This window comes from Genypterus blacodes, unplaced genomic scaffold (assembly GCF_046128005.1).
Source record: "Genypterus blacodes isolate CSIRO-AG114 ecotype Tasmania unplaced genomic scaffold, CSIRO-AGI_Gbla_v1 ptg000039l_1, whole genome shotgun sequence".
Taxonomy (NCBI): domain Eukaryota; kingdom Metazoa; phylum Chordata; class Actinopteri; order Ophidiiformes; family Ophidiidae; genus Genypterus; species Genypterus blacodes.
In genome coordinates, this window is record NW_027466852.1 from 2,795,765 (window position 1) to 2,810,191 (window position 14,427).

Below are 14,427 nucleotides of genomic sequence, written 5' to 3' on the forward strand. Positions count from 1 at the left end.
AACCGCCACCGCTGCAAATAAAAGAAGCGCTGCAAAAATAAAAAAGCTGGTGTGCAAAAATTAAAAAGCTGGTGCAAAAATAAAAAAGGCGATGCAAATAAAAGAAAGTCTGCAAAAAAGAAACGCTACTGCAAATAAAAGAAAGTCTGCAAAAATAAAAAAGTCGGTGCAAAAATAAAAACGGTGATGCAAATAAAAAAGCCACAACGGAAGTGGGTTACAAGGGACTGTTTTTGCCGATGCACCTGTGTGAGTAGAAGACGACGCCGACGCCGACGCACCTGTGTGAGGAGAAGAAGACGGCGACGACGACGACGAGAAGAAACTACGAATAGGAAAACGAACTAGAAAGTAAGTGAACATGATAGTGTTTAATGTCGCTACGTGTACTTTTTAATGTGTTATTTGGTTAGGCCAGGTAACCCCAGGTTTGAAGTTGAACTGGAGAATGCCGGTGTATTGTTAGCTTCGGCTAACACGGGGAGACCACTAACGAGAGTGGAAGCAACTGACGGCTACAGCTTATTACTATCGTTGTTGTTGTTGCTTGTATCATTAATAGTCATGCTAACAATAATCTAAGGCGTGGGTAACAATAGTTATTTGGATGAATGTGAAGTTTAAGCTGTGTGAGGTGGCCAGGGACTTTTGTGAAAATACCATGACCATAATGTCAGATTGAGGTATTGAACTGACGGCTAAAATGTTCATGCAATTTAAGTCCAAAGCAACCTAATGATACTTGTTTTTTTGTTTGTTTTTTGCAGATCATAATGTATTGTCTTTTTTGTGGACACCAGCAGCCTCCGAAACTACTTAGTCGGATTCAGAGGTGATCATCATGAGTCCAAGCTCTGCAGAATTCAGTGCAGCTGATACATTGGTGAGTGCCACATTTGTTGTGTCTTACATTGATTATATTGTAAGTTCTGTCTGAAAATGTTTATAGATTTTACATAGAAGCCATGTTTCTGATGAAACGTGCCAAAATAGCATTTTAAATTACAGTAAATGTTGCAGTGTCCTGGCCTACACATATTTTACAAACTTCAATATTTATGTTCAAATTTGTTCAGCTCTAGTTCTGTCAATCAAATTTGAAGTGCTCACTGATATATTGTTTTTTACTTCCAGATATGGGAACCTGCAGATGGAGAGTCAAGCACTGATTCAGCAGCTCTGGTAATTGTAGCTCCGAAACATAGTCTATCGTTCACACTTAGCCTTGTCTGAAAATATTGTCACACAATCAAGGCTTAAACTACTTAAAAGAATGTGTCACACTCTGACCTAGAGATCCATGTTTGTGTACATTATATTAAACATTTTATTTTTATTTTTTTGTATTGCAAATAGACTGTTGTCAACACCGCACATTTTTATTGTATTTGATATCAGGAATGTGCTTGCAGCTTCAGCTTTTTTCTTTAAATAAAAAATAAATAAAAAAACTACAGACTGTTCTTTTTTTTTTTTTAAGATTTTTTCAGGCATAGACAACTTTATTACAGACATTTGTACGTTGCTTTGGACAAAAGCCTCTGCCAAATGACAGGGGAGAGAGGAAAATGACAGCAGCAATATACAGCAGCAGCAAATACGACACATAAAAAGAAGTTTGTTTTGGTGTTGTCACAACACAAATATGTCCCTAAAATTTTTACAGACCAGCCATGTTTTTCAGGGTGATGTAGTTCTCTACAGCTGATTCCCACTGCAAAGGAGCTCTTACACCACTCTGTCGTTGCAGTTCTCCAAAAAGAGTTTCATGCTCATCCCCAGCAGGAGTTGCTGGCACTGGCATGATGCTGGTGATGTGGTTCAGGGTTTGGGCAGATGCTGGGAAACCACAATTACTAGGAGCAAGTACAGGAAAGTGTTCACACTGAGCAACACATCAATTAAGTTTCACTTTCATGGTCATTACAATTATCTCCAGAGTTTCTTACAGGACAAGGATGCAGAGACCCAAAGACAAGCAATGATCTTAGGTTAAACTAAGTATCAAATATTAGAGAAAGCATTGCACATGAGGGAAAACTTTATTGTGAATCTTAAATTTTATAATCAAAATGTTACAAAATATTTTCAAATGCATTCAAGTACACACATTTTAGAGCACCACATTATTTCAGTTTTTACGTAATTAATAATAAATAAGGTGACTCCAGGAGGTGAACTTTGTGTTTGCAGGGCTGCCATTGAAGAGATGCCTCTCCCTCAAGTCACTGAACAGATCCATCCAAAATTGGCTCCTAGATAGAAAACACAAATTCATCCAGGTCATCGTTCTTCAAGAGGTTTAGATTAATGTACAAGTCCACTTACTACTGACTCATGCCTTTTGGAGATTTCACTACAATATACCCTTTCCTTTAAAAAGCACAGCAATATACATTAAACAGAAATAATATAAATGCATACAGCAAATACAATAATCCAGGGTCAAGTAAAACATAAATGAATTAAAAGTGACAGAAACCTTTGTTTCCGGAACCAGCTTTCAATCCGCTGGTTGGATGTTGAAGTGCCATACATGTGGCTTTAAGCTCCTGCAAACTCGTCTGCATGCTCTGATCTCATGGTACATTGAATGGCGGCCATTATTCCATTTTCAGTGCCGCAATCTGTGCGGAGCCGCTTTGGAAAAACTCCATGCTCAACTACACAGTTGATGTAGTTTTGAGCAATTACTGAAGGGTCGTTGTTCGTCTTTCCACAATTCAGCCACATAATTTTTCTGGAGAAGCCATCAATGCAGCCACTCATGCCAATTCCAAAAGGTTTTAATTTATTATACCCATCAACGTGCCAGGCTTCGTTTGGTCCCATTGAATGATATGCCCTTCGAACAAATCTACGTCTGCAGCGATTCTCTGTTCCACATGGATCCAGCTCTGCCATTAGGCGCATCACATCGTCTCGTCTGACGACAAGAGAGTGTTTCTGTTTCAGAATCTGCCACATCGCTCTATACCCTAAAAGCTGGCCTGATCCCTTTAGCTCCTCGGAAATAGCTGCCTGCACAGTAGCAATTGGAGTGTAGTTGATCCTTCTGGTCAGGCTTGCATGTTTTAGTCTTCTTTGTAGATTGCGAAAACTGACTGATATGTTGTGTTTGGTTTTCAGTAAGTCCACTATTATTTCATAACTATGGCCCTCTGTGAAATATTTTTGGATAAGTTCATCCACTGGAGTACTAGCTTCAGGACCTGAGGGGTAGGACGGAGAACACTATATTAGAGGCCAAATGATGAACTGCATAATAAACATTTTCAATTTTTACAGAGGTGAATAAATGAGATTGTTTAGATTATCATGTGTGGGTGACATGGTAGTTAGTGATTAGAGTTATTGAGGAATCAAGCTATTCAATGTACTTGTTAAAATTAATTAATTGAAAATGTCTTTATATAAAAGTAGCACAGTGCAAAACATTCAAAATTGTTGCATAGGATTTTTTACAGGGATCAGTAGCCTACTAGACTAAGACACTTTCTTAATTTTTCATGTCTTCAAATTCATTGTATTCCACATGCCTCCGTTATGGATTTCACCATAAGAAGTGGTATATTCATGACTAACAGACAGTATATTCTCTGAAAAAACATTGCAATCCATCATGTTTAAGAACCTCATTAACTGTCAGAAAGAAATTTACCTTCATCTTGAAGACTCCTTAGGAACCTGACATTTCTACAGCATGAGCCACAATATATTAGGACGGATGGAAGGTTCACCCCACAGAATGGACAAAACATGATCTGGTAAATGACAAAGCAAAAACAGTCAAGTTTAGGATTCAATATGACATTATGGTCATGGTACTTTCTCAAAGGTCCCTGGCCACCCCACACAGCTTAAACTTCATTCATCCACATAACTTTTGTTACCCACGCCTTAGATTATTGTTAGCATGATTATTAATGATACAAACAACAACAACAACGACAGTAATAACCTGTCTTCACTGTAGATGGTCACCACAAGACGAGCTCACTCACAGAGTCACAGTCAGATGTCGGTCCAGAAAGTGTGTCTCCAATGCTGCTGAAGCTGTTTGAATCTGAAGCTACTTAAATGAGTGTGATGGCATCACGCTAACAAAACGATGTCATCCAATAACTCAAACTCCAGCTATGATGTCAAACTGACATCTGGCCGGACTCGTGATGTCATCACGCTAACAAAATGATGTCATCCAATAACTCAAACTCCAGCTATGATGTCAAACTGACATCTGGCCGGACTCGTTAGTGGTCTCCCCGTGTTAGCCGAAGCTAACAATACACCGGCATTCTCCAGTTCAACTTCAAACTTGGGGTTACCTGGCCTAACCAAATAACACATTAAAAAGTACACGTAGCGACATTAAACACTATCATGTTCACTTACTTTCTAGTTCGTTTTCCTATTGTAGCTTCTTCTTCTTCGTCGTCGTCGTCCTCTTCTCTTCACACAGGTGCGTCGGCGTCGTCTTCTACTCACACAGGTGCATCGGCAAAAACAGTCCCCGGTAACCCACTTCCGTTGTGGCTTTTTTATTTGCATCACCGTTTTTATTTTTGCACCGACGTTTTTATTTTTGCACCGACGTTTTTATTTTTGCAGACTTTCTTTTATTTGCAGTAGCGTTTCTTTTTTGCAGACTTTCTTTTATATGCATCGCCTTTTTTATTTTTGCACCAGATTTTAATTTTTGCACACCAGCTTTTTTTATTTTTGTAGCGCTTCTTTTATTTGCAGCGGTGGCGGTTCTCGGCCACCGTAGGTTGGATATATCAAGCAACAATACATACAAAAGTGATATAAGTAGGAAATCGCTAAATGAGCTTTTTGACTATTTCAACCTGGTAGATCTGTGGAGGGTGCGCAATATGGGAGAAAGGGGCTATTCCAGACGACAGACGGTTCTGGGGAAACTTAAACAGTCCAGGATTGACTTATGTCTATTAGCATCTGGGCTGGAAAAAAAGATTTCAAAATGCTGGTATGAGTTCACAGGGTTTAGCGATCATGCAAGGTTATGGGTGGAGCTGGGGGAGAAAGAGCACAAAGGTGGAGGGTTATGGTGTTTAAATAACAGTGTTTTGCTGGATGGAAAATATAGGGAGAAAGTTGAAAATCTACTGAAAGAAAGAAAAAGAGAACTGCAGGGTGAGGGTTGTATAAATATGGGGGAGTGGTGGGAGGAGGTGAAATTGCACATCAAAAAAGTGACAATAAACTATTGTAAAAATAAAATGGAGAAGGAAAGAAGGACTGAGTATAGTTTAAGAGACCAGATTAATAAAGAGCTGGAAAGGTCGATTGCAGAGGAAAACTTCAACAATCTAAAATATCTCATGCTGAGAAAACAATTAGATGAGCTTGAGAAGAAACGGAGCAGAGGGGCAGCTATCAGATCAAGGATGAAGGATATTTTAGAAGGGGAAAAGAATACAAGTTTCTTTTTAGGGCTTGAAAAAAGACAGCAAAAGAAAGCTCATCTGCAAAACCTGAAAAATGAAGAGGGTAAGACAATGGAGAAGACAGGGGAAATGCTGGAGGTGGATCATAAACATTTTAAAAAACTTTTTTCAAAGATGGAGGTAAACTCTACAGACCACAGTGTTTTTGAAGGGATAGAAAAAAAATTAGGGGAAGAGGACAGAGCAGACTGTGATAAAAACATAACAGAGGAAGAATTGGAAAGAGCAATAAATGGTTTGAATAAGAACAAAAGTCCAGGGCTGGATGGGTTATCGGGGGAATTTTACATCACCTTTAAACAGGTGATAAAGCCAATTCTCCTGAGAATCTTTCAATGCATGGAGCGGGAGGGGAAAGCATCTGGGGACTTCTTTACGGGGCTAATCCGAGTGGTGTATAAGAATAAGGGTGACAAAGGTGATTTGGGGAATTATAGGCCAATTAGTCTGCTAAATACAGATTATAAAATACTGGCTAAAATCCTGGCAAACAGATTGAAGGAGGTGATAGGCACAGTGGTGAATCCCTGTCAGTGTTATGGTGTGGTAGGGAGAGACATTAGTGACATCATCTTATCGATCCAGGACATCTTTGACAAAATGAATCAGAAGGGAGGGCTGTACATAGGGGTTGATTTAGAGAAGGCGTTTGATAGGGTGGATCATGATTTTTTGTTTAAAACACTGGGAAAGATGGGTTTCGGGGAAGGTTTCACTAAATGGATCAGGTTAATATATAGGAATGCCATCAGTAGGGTGAAAATAAACGGGAGGTTAACTGAGAGCTTCGCTCTGGAGAGGTCAATCAGGCAAGGATGCCCGCTTTCAGCTATGTTATACTCCATAGCGGCAGAACCCTTGTCTGCCCTCATTAGAAGGGACCCAGGGATTTTGGGGATTGAAATGGAAGATAAAACGGACACGAAAATCTACCAGTACGCAGATGACATAAGTATTACGGTTAGGGATGAGAGGAGTGTAGACAGGGTGCTGCAGCATGTAGAGTGCTATGAGAGGGCATCTGGGGCCAAAATCAATGGGGAAAAAACCGAGCTAATGGGCTTTGGTGATGGTTTCGTTTGTGTAAATAAATGGAATTTTGTAAAGAGAAATGAAATGGTGAAGGTTTTGGGTGTATACGTAGGTAAGAATCGAGATGCAGCAACAAAACAAACGTGGGGTGAAATAGAGGGAAAAATCAAAATGCGATTGGATTTCTGGTCCGGGAGGAAATTGAATCTAAGGGGTAAAATGATAGTAACTAACGCCCTCCTCCTGTCCAAGTGTCAGTATGCGCTAAGAGTCTGTGAAATGCCGGACAGGGTAATAGGAAAGCTGAATGACATGATGAGTGCTTTCATCTGGAATAAAAAACAGCATTTGATAGCCAGGAAGGTGCTCATCAATGGGCAGAAGGAGGGCGGTTTGAAATTGGTGGACCTGAAAAGTAAAAAGCTTAGTGCACGGATTCGACTGTTAGGGAAATTTATGGGAAACGCAAAGATTTACGCGTGGCAGAAGTGCCTCGACTCTTGCCTACAGGGGTGGGATAATAGAGGAGTGTTTAATCTATGTAGGGAAACGGAGCAAAGGGAAAGAGCACAGGTTAATGCATTTACAGGGGAAATACTTGAAGCGTGGAATATTTTACTGGGGGATTTAAAGTTTAGATGTGAGACTGCGGAGCAGGTGTTACACCAACCAGTTTTCAGAAATCCGGCAATAAGGTGTCAGGGGAAGGTATTTTCAGGGAGGTACTTGGAGGAACTAGGTTTAAATCAGGTGAAGCACTTTATCCAAAGAGGTGGTGGATTTCTGCAGGAGGAAGTAATCCAGGAGGTCAGGGGAAGATTAGGGAAAGTGAGACCAATAGAGATCAAAAGACTATGCCAGAGAATTTTAGAGGGGTTACCTCGTAGCTGGGTGGCGCTGGTGAAGGGGAGGAGGGCAGAGAAGGCTCTGGAGTTGGTCAGTTTCTCCCTCATCCAAGGAGGGAAAGAGCATGACATACGATCAGTTAACTCCAAGATACTATATAGAGTGTTTTTGGGAAAGGAAAAGAAGAAAGCGGCAGCTGAGGAAGTATGGCTAAGGCAGTTCCATGGGCTTCAGAGGGAGCACATTTGGTCAGATCTAAATGTGAAGTTCATTTCATCAGAGTGCTTTGATACAAATTTCAGGCTCAGACACAATAGAATATTTGTCAATTTGGTGCTAAACCAGATAAATAGACTCAACAGCAAGGTTTGTGATATATGTGAGGTGGAAGTGGAGACATTTAGGCACTTTATTTTTGAATGTAAGGAGTTAAAAGTGTTTTTTGAGAAACTGGACCAATGCTTTCAAAAATGTAGAGTCACAATCACGGAAAAGGAAAAATGGGAGAGGTTTTTTCTATTTGGGTATAAGGAAAGGAAAGCAGGGGTGAACAAATGGCTTATCAATTACATTCTGAGTTATGCCAAACATGTCATCAGACTTCGGAGAAACTATTCACATTTCGAGGACAAAAAAGTGAACATCTGGAGATTTTTCTGTAACTTTATGAAAAGGAATGTGGGTCTGCTGTGGGATGGTGGGGACAAGAATTTCAAACAAAAGGTGCTGGAAGATAACTGTCTATTTGTGTGTGGAAATCAGGGTGGGGTGCAAATGTCAATAGGTCAAGGGTGAGGGGTGATGGGTGAAGGAAAAAAAAAAAGAAAAAAAAAAAAAAGATGTGATGAATGGTGTTATGGATTGTTGGAAATAATTTGATTTGATTTGAAATGACTTGTATTTACTTGTGTAAAATGTATTTGTAAAAATATTTATTTTTTGATAATAAAAGAAAAAAAAAAAAACACGCCCGATCTCGTCCGATCTCGGAAGCTAAGCAGGGTCAGGCCGGGTTAGTACTTGGATGGGAGACCGCCTGGGAATACCCGGTGCCGTAAGCATTTTTGCCCTCTAAGCAGCGGGGGGCGCTGTTTCTCCTTCACTGTCATTTCAGGAAATATTATTGCAGCTTTTTACACTTCACTCAATGCTGCACAGCTGTACAAAAGTACAATAACATTTAAAGAGCTTTAAAAAGGAATATAACTGAGAACCTCTTTCAATTGGCTAATTATTCAACATCACAATTATATGAACAAAGATGAAGAAAGTTCTACAGCTGTGCAGCATTGAGTGAAGTGTAAAATGCGACAATAATATTTACTAAATGACACTGGGGTAGAAGACAAGATAAGAAAAAAAAGAGAGAAAAGGAGAGGAAAAGAGGAGAAATTCATTTCTCCTGACCTAACCCTCCATCACCAAAGCTTTAAATGTTGATTTGGATCATAAATTATTTTCCAAAAACGTAGTTTGGTATCTTTGTGTGCACAGTGACTTGACCCGGGTCTGTCTCACCTATAAAGAGCCTGTGTGTGGCTGCACTCCTCGTTTACGGCCATACCACTCTGAACACGCCCGATCTCGTCCGATCTCGGAAGCTAAGCAGGGTCGGGCCGGGTTAGTACTTGGATGGGAGACCGCCTGGGAATACCCGGTGCCGTAAGCATTTTCGCCCTCTAAGCAGCGGGGGGCGCTGTTTCTCCTTCACTGTCATTTCAGGAAATATTATTGCAGCTTTTTACACTTCACTCAATGCTGCACAGCTGTACAAAAGTACAATAACATTTAAAGAGCTTTAAAAAGGAATATAACTCAGAAACTTCTACAATTTGCAAATTAACACTCCCTCTGTCGTGGTATTCTGTATACGCCCCCTCCCCACACACAGAGAGAGAGAGAGAGAGAGAGAGAGAGAGAGACCGTGTGTGTGTGTGTGTGTGTGTGTGGAAGTGAGGAAAAGCCAAAGATGGTTCCAGCTGGCTTTGAACCCATAAACATTTCAAAAAACATTGAAGTTACATTAGGAAAGATATATGAAAGCACACAATCAGAAAACCAGTATTGTACATGGTCATAATATATGAAGAATAAATGCACATGAGAAGTGAATGAGACGAGCCACTGTGTGATGATGAAGATGATGATGAAGATGATGAAGATGATGATGATGACCATCGTGAGCGTAGGAGTTGTTAGTGGTCACTTTTTATGTTCTATGTGTGGATTATCAGTTTCATGAGGTAAGACTTGACTAACCAGAAATGTGTGTTTCTAATGAAGGCATCATGTTAATTGTGATATTCATGAACTTTAACGTAGTTGTGTGTACACAATGACTTGACCCGGGTCTGTCTCACCTATAAAGAGCCTGTGTGTGGCTGCACTCCTCGTTTACGGCCATACCACTCTGAACACGCCCGATCTCGTCCGATCTCGGAAGCTAAGCAGGGTCGGGCCGGTTTAGTACTTGGATGGGAGACCGCCTGGGAATACCCGGTGCCGTAAGCATTTTTGCCCTCTAAGCAGCGGGGGGCGCTGTTTCTCCTTCACTGTCATTTCAGGAAATATTATTGCAGCTTTTTACACTTCACTCAATGCTGCACAGCTGTACAAAAGTACAATAACATTTAAAGAGCTTTAAAAAGGAATATAACTGAGAACCTCTTTCAATTGGCTAATTATTCAACATCACAATTATATGAACAAAGATGAAGAAAGTTCTACAGCTGTGCAGCATTGAGTGAAGTGTAAAATGCGACAATAATATTTACTAAATGACACTGGGGTAGAAGACAAGATAAGAAAAAAAAGAGAGAAAAGGAGAGGAAAAGAGGAGAAATTCATTTCTCCTGACCTAACCCTCCATCACCAAAGCTTTAAATGTTGATTTGGATCATAAATTATTTTCCAAAAACGTAGTTTGGTATCTTTGTGTGCACAGTGACTTGACCCGGGTCTGTCTCACCTATAAAGAGCCTGTGTGTGGCTGCACTCCTCGTTTACGGCCATACCACTCTGAACACGCCCGATCTCGTCCGATCTCGGAAGCTAAGCAGGGTCGGGCCGGGTTAGTACTTGGATGGGAGACCGCCTGGGAATACCCGGTGCCGTAAGCATTTTCGCCCTCTAAGCAGCGGGGGGCGCTGTTTCTCCTTCACTGTCATTTCAGGAAATATTATTGCAGCTTTTTACACTTCACTCAATGCTGCACAGCTGTACAAAAGTACAATAACATTTAAAGAGCTTTAAAAAGGAATATAACTGAGAAACTTCTACAATTTGCAAATTAACACTCCCTCTGTCCTGGTATTCTGTATACGCCCCCTCCCCACACACAGAGAGAGAGAGAGAGAGAGAGAGAGAGAGAGACCGTGTGTGTGTGTGTGTGTGTGTGTGTGTGGAAGTGAGGAAAAGCCAAAGATGGTTCCAGCTGGCTTTGAACCCATAAACATTTCAAAAAACATTGAAGTTACATTAGGAAAGATATATGAAAGCACACAATCAGAAAACCAGTATTGTACATGGTCATAATATATGAAGAATAAATGCACATGAGAAGTGAATGAGACGAGCCACTGTGTGATGATGAAGATGATGATGAAGATGATGAAGATGATGATGATGACCATCGTGAGCGTAGGAGTTGTTAGTGGTCACTTTTTATGTTCTATGTGTGGATTATCAGTTTCATGAGGTAAGACTTGACTAACCAGAAATGTGTGTTTCTAATGAAGGCATCATGTTAATTGTGATATTCATGAACTTTAACGTAGTTGTGTTTACACAATGACTTGACCCGGGTCTGTCTCACCTATAAAGAGCCTGTGTGTGGCTGCACTCCTAGTTTACGGCCATACCACTCTGAACACGCCCGATCTCGTCCGATCTCGGAAGCTAAGCAGGGTCGGGCCGGGTTAGTACTTGGATGGGAGACCGCCTGGGAATACCCGGTGCCGTAAGCATTTTTGCCCTCTAAGCAGCGGGGGGCGCTGTTTCTCCTTCACTGTCATTTCAGGAAATATTATTGCAGCTTTTTACACTTCACTCAATGCTGCACAGCTGTACAAAAGTACAATAACATTTAAAGAGCTTTAAAAAGGAATATAACTGAGAACCTCTTTCAATTGGCTAATTATTCAACATCACAATTATATGAACAAAGATGAAGAAAGTTCTACAGCTGTGCAGCATTGAGTGAAGTGTAAAATGCGACAATAATATTTACTAAATGACACTGGGGTAGAAGACAAGATAAGAAAAAAAAGAGAGAAAAGGAGAGGAAAAGAGGAGAAATTCATTTCTCCTGACCTAACCCTCCATCACCAAAGCTTTAAATGTTGATTTGGATCATAAATTATTTTCCAAAAACGTAGTTTGGTATCTTTGTGTGCACAGTGACTTGACCCGGGTCTGTCTCACCTATAAAGAGCCTGTGTGTGGCTGCACTCCTCGTTTACGGCCATACCACTCTGAACACGCCCGATCTCGTCCGATCTCGGAAGCTAAGCAGGGTCAGGCCGGGTTAGTACTTGGATGGGAGACCGCCTGGGAATACCCGGTGCCGTAAGCATTTTTGCCCTCTAAGCAGCGGGGGGCGCTGTTTCTCCTTCACTGTCATTTCAGGAAATATTATTGCAGCTTTTTACACTTCACTCAATGCTGCACAGCTGTACAAAAGTACAATAACATTTAAAGAGCTTTAAAAAGGAATATAACTGAGAAACTTCTACAATTTGCAAATTAACACTCCCTCTGTCCTGGTATTCTGTATACGCCCCCTCCCCACACACAGAGAGAGAGAGAGAGAGAGAGAGAGAGAGAGAGAGAGAGAGACCGTGTGTGTGTGTGTGTGTGTGTGTGGAAGTGAGGAAAAGCCAAAGATGGTTCCAGCTGGCTTTGAACCCATAAACATTTCAAAAAACATTGAAGTTACATTAGGAAAGATATATGAAAGCACACAATCAGAAAACCAGTATTGTACATGGTCATAATATATGAAGAATAAATGCACATGAGAAGTGAATGAGACGAGCCACTGTGTGATGATGAAGATGATGATGAAGATGATGAAGATGATGATGATGACCATCGTGAGCGTAGGAGTTGTTAGTGGTCACTTTTTATGTTCTATGTGTGGATTATCAGTTTCATGAGGTAAGACTTGACTAACCAGAAATGTGTGTTTCTAATGAAGGCATCATGTTAATTGTGACATTCATGAACTTTAACGTAGTTGTGTGTACACAATGACTTGACCCGGGTCTGTCTCACCTATAAAGAGCCTGTGTGTGGCTGCACTCCTCGTTTACGGCCATACCACTCTGAACACGCCCGATCTCGTCCGATCTCAGAAGCTAAGCAGGGTCGGGCCGGGTTAGTACTTGGATGGGAGACCGCCTGGGAATACCCGGTGCCGTAAGCATTTTTGCCCTCTAAGCAGCGGGGGGCGCTGTTTCTCCTTCACTGTCATTTCAGGAAATATTATTGCAGCTTTTTACACTTCACTCAATGCTGCACAGCTGTACAAAAGTACAATAACATTTAAAGAGCTTTAAAAAGGAATATAACTGAGAACCTCTTTCAATTGGCTAATTATTCAACATCACAATTATATGAACAAAGATGAAGAAAGTTCTACAGCTGTGCAGCATTGAGTGAAGTGTAAAATGCGACAATAATATTTACTAAATGACACTGGGGTAGAAGACAAGATAAGAAAAAAAAGAGAGAAAAGGAGAGGAAAAGAGGAGAAATTCATTTCTCCTGACCTAACCCTCCATCACCAAAGCTTTAAATGTTGATTTGGATCATAAATTATTTTCCAAAAACGTAGTTTGGTATCTTTGTGTGCACAGTGACTTGACCCGGGTCTGTCTCACCTATAAAGAGCCTGTGTGTGGCTGCACTCCTCGTTTACGGCCATACCACTCTGAACACGCCCGATCTCGTCCGATCTCGGAAGCTAAGCAGGGTCGGGCCGGGTTAGTACTTGGATGGGAGACCGCCTGGGAATACCTGGTGCCGTAAGCATTTTCGCCCTCTAAGCAGCGGGGGGCGCTGTTTCTCCTTCACTGTCATTTCAGGAAATATTATTGCAGCTTTTTACACTTCACTCAATGCTGCACAGCTGTACAAAAGTACAATAACATTTAAAGAGCTTTAAAAAGGAATATAACTGAGAAACTTCTACAATTTGCAAATTAACACTCCCTCTGTCCTGGTATTCTGTATACGCCCCCTCCCCACACACAGAGAGAGAGAGAGAGAGAGAGAGAGAGAGAGAGAGAGAGAGAGACCGTGTGTGTGTGTGTGTGTGTGTGTGGAAGTGAGGAAAAGCCAAAGATGGTTCCAGCTGGCTTTGAACCCATAAACATTTCAAAAAACATTGAAGTTACATTAGGAAAGATATATGAAAGCACACAATCAGAAAACCAGTATTGTACATGGTCATAATATATGAAGAATAAATGCACATGAGAAGTGAATGAGACGAGCCACTGTGTGATGATGAAGATGATGATGAAGATGATGAAGATGATGATGATGACCATCGTGAGCGTAGGAGTTGTTAGTGGTCACTTTTTATGTTCTATGTGTGGATTATCAGTTTCATGAGGTAAGACTTGACTAACCAGAAATGTGTGTTTCTAATGAAGGCATCATGTTAATTGTGATATTCATGAACTTTAACGTAGTTGTGTGTACACAATGACTTGACCCGGGTCTGTCTCACCTATAAAGAGCCTGTGTGTGGCTGCACTCCTCGTTTACGGCCATACCACTCTGAACACGCCCGATCTCGTCCGATCTCGGAAGCTAAGCAGGGTCGGGCCGGGTTAGTACTTGGATGGGAGACCGCCTGGGAATACCCGGTGCCGTAAGCATTTTCGCCCTCTAAGCAGCGGGGGGCGCTGTTTCTCCTTCACTGTCATTTCAGGAAATATTATTGCAGCTTTTTACACTTCACTCAATGCTGCACAGCTGTACAAAAGTACAATAACATTTAAAGAGCTTTAAAAAGGAATATAACTGAGAACCTCTTTCAATTGGCTAATTATTCAACATCACAATTATA

The 14,427-nt window shown here is 41.0% G+C and overlaps 2 long non-coding RNA genes and 8 other non-coding genes across 10 annotated transcripts; 9 read left to right on the forward strand and 1 right to left on the reverse strand.

Annotated features, from left to right (window-relative positions):
* The first annotated feature begins 172 nt into the window (after positions 1–172).
* On the forward strand, positions 173–1,372 carry LOC142996646 (uncharacterized). The gene is made up of 3 exons (XR_012961774.1): positions 173–351; positions 768–883; positions 1,135–1,372. It is a non-coding gene; the product is annotated as an uncharacterized LOC142996646 (long non-coding RNA).
* A 198-nt stretch (positions 1,373–1,570) lies between these two features.
* On the reverse strand, positions 1,571–4,756 carry LOC142996644 (uncharacterized). Its single transcript, XR_012961773.1, has 4 exons — positions 4,396–4,756; positions 3,662–3,764; positions 2,483–3,212; positions 1,571–2,255 (listed from the first exon to the last, which is right to left on the reverse strand). It is a non-coding gene; the product is annotated as an uncharacterized LOC142996644 (long non-coding RNA).
* Positions 4,757–8,899: 4,143 nt separating this feature from the next.
* Positions 8,900–9,018, forward strand: LOC142997252 (5S ribosomal RNA). The gene has a single exon (XR_012961986.1). It is a non-coding gene; the product is annotated as a 5S ribosomal RNA (ribosomal RNA).
* A 723-nt stretch (positions 9,019–9,741) lies between these two features.
* Positions 9,742–9,860, forward strand: LOC142998693 (5S ribosomal RNA). The gene has a single exon (XR_012962991.1). It is a non-coding gene; the product is annotated as a 5S ribosomal RNA (ribosomal RNA).
* A 489-nt stretch (positions 9,861–10,349) lies between these two features.
* Positions 10,350–10,468, forward strand: LOC142997263 (5S ribosomal RNA). The gene has a single exon (XR_012961997.1). It is a non-coding gene; the product is annotated as a 5S ribosomal RNA (ribosomal RNA).
* Positions 10,469–11,195: 727 nt separating this feature from the next.
* On the forward strand, positions 11,196–11,314 carry LOC142997275 (5S ribosomal RNA). Its single transcript, XR_012962008.1, has one exon. It is a non-coding gene; the product is annotated as a 5S ribosomal RNA (ribosomal RNA).
* A 489-nt stretch (positions 11,315–11,803) lies between these two features.
* On the forward strand, positions 11,804–11,922 carry LOC142998761 (5S ribosomal RNA). The gene has a single exon (XR_012963056.1). It is a non-coding gene; the product is annotated as a 5S ribosomal RNA (ribosomal RNA).
* Positions 11,923–12,655: 733 nt separating this feature from the next.
* LOC142998768 (5S ribosomal RNA) lies at positions 12,656–12,774 on the forward strand. Its single transcript, XR_012963063.1, has one exon. It is a non-coding gene; the product is annotated as a 5S ribosomal RNA (ribosomal RNA).
* A 489-nt stretch (positions 12,775–13,263) lies between these two features.
* LOC142997583 (5S ribosomal RNA) lies at positions 13,264–13,382 on the forward strand. Its single transcript, XR_012962302.1, has one exon. It is a non-coding gene; the product is annotated as a 5S ribosomal RNA (ribosomal RNA).
* A 735-nt stretch (positions 13,383–14,117) lies between these two features.
* Positions 14,118–14,236, forward strand: LOC142997288 (5S ribosomal RNA). The gene has a single exon (XR_012962019.1). It is a non-coding gene; the product is annotated as a 5S ribosomal RNA (ribosomal RNA).
* Positions 14,237–14,427: the final 191 nt, after the last annotated feature.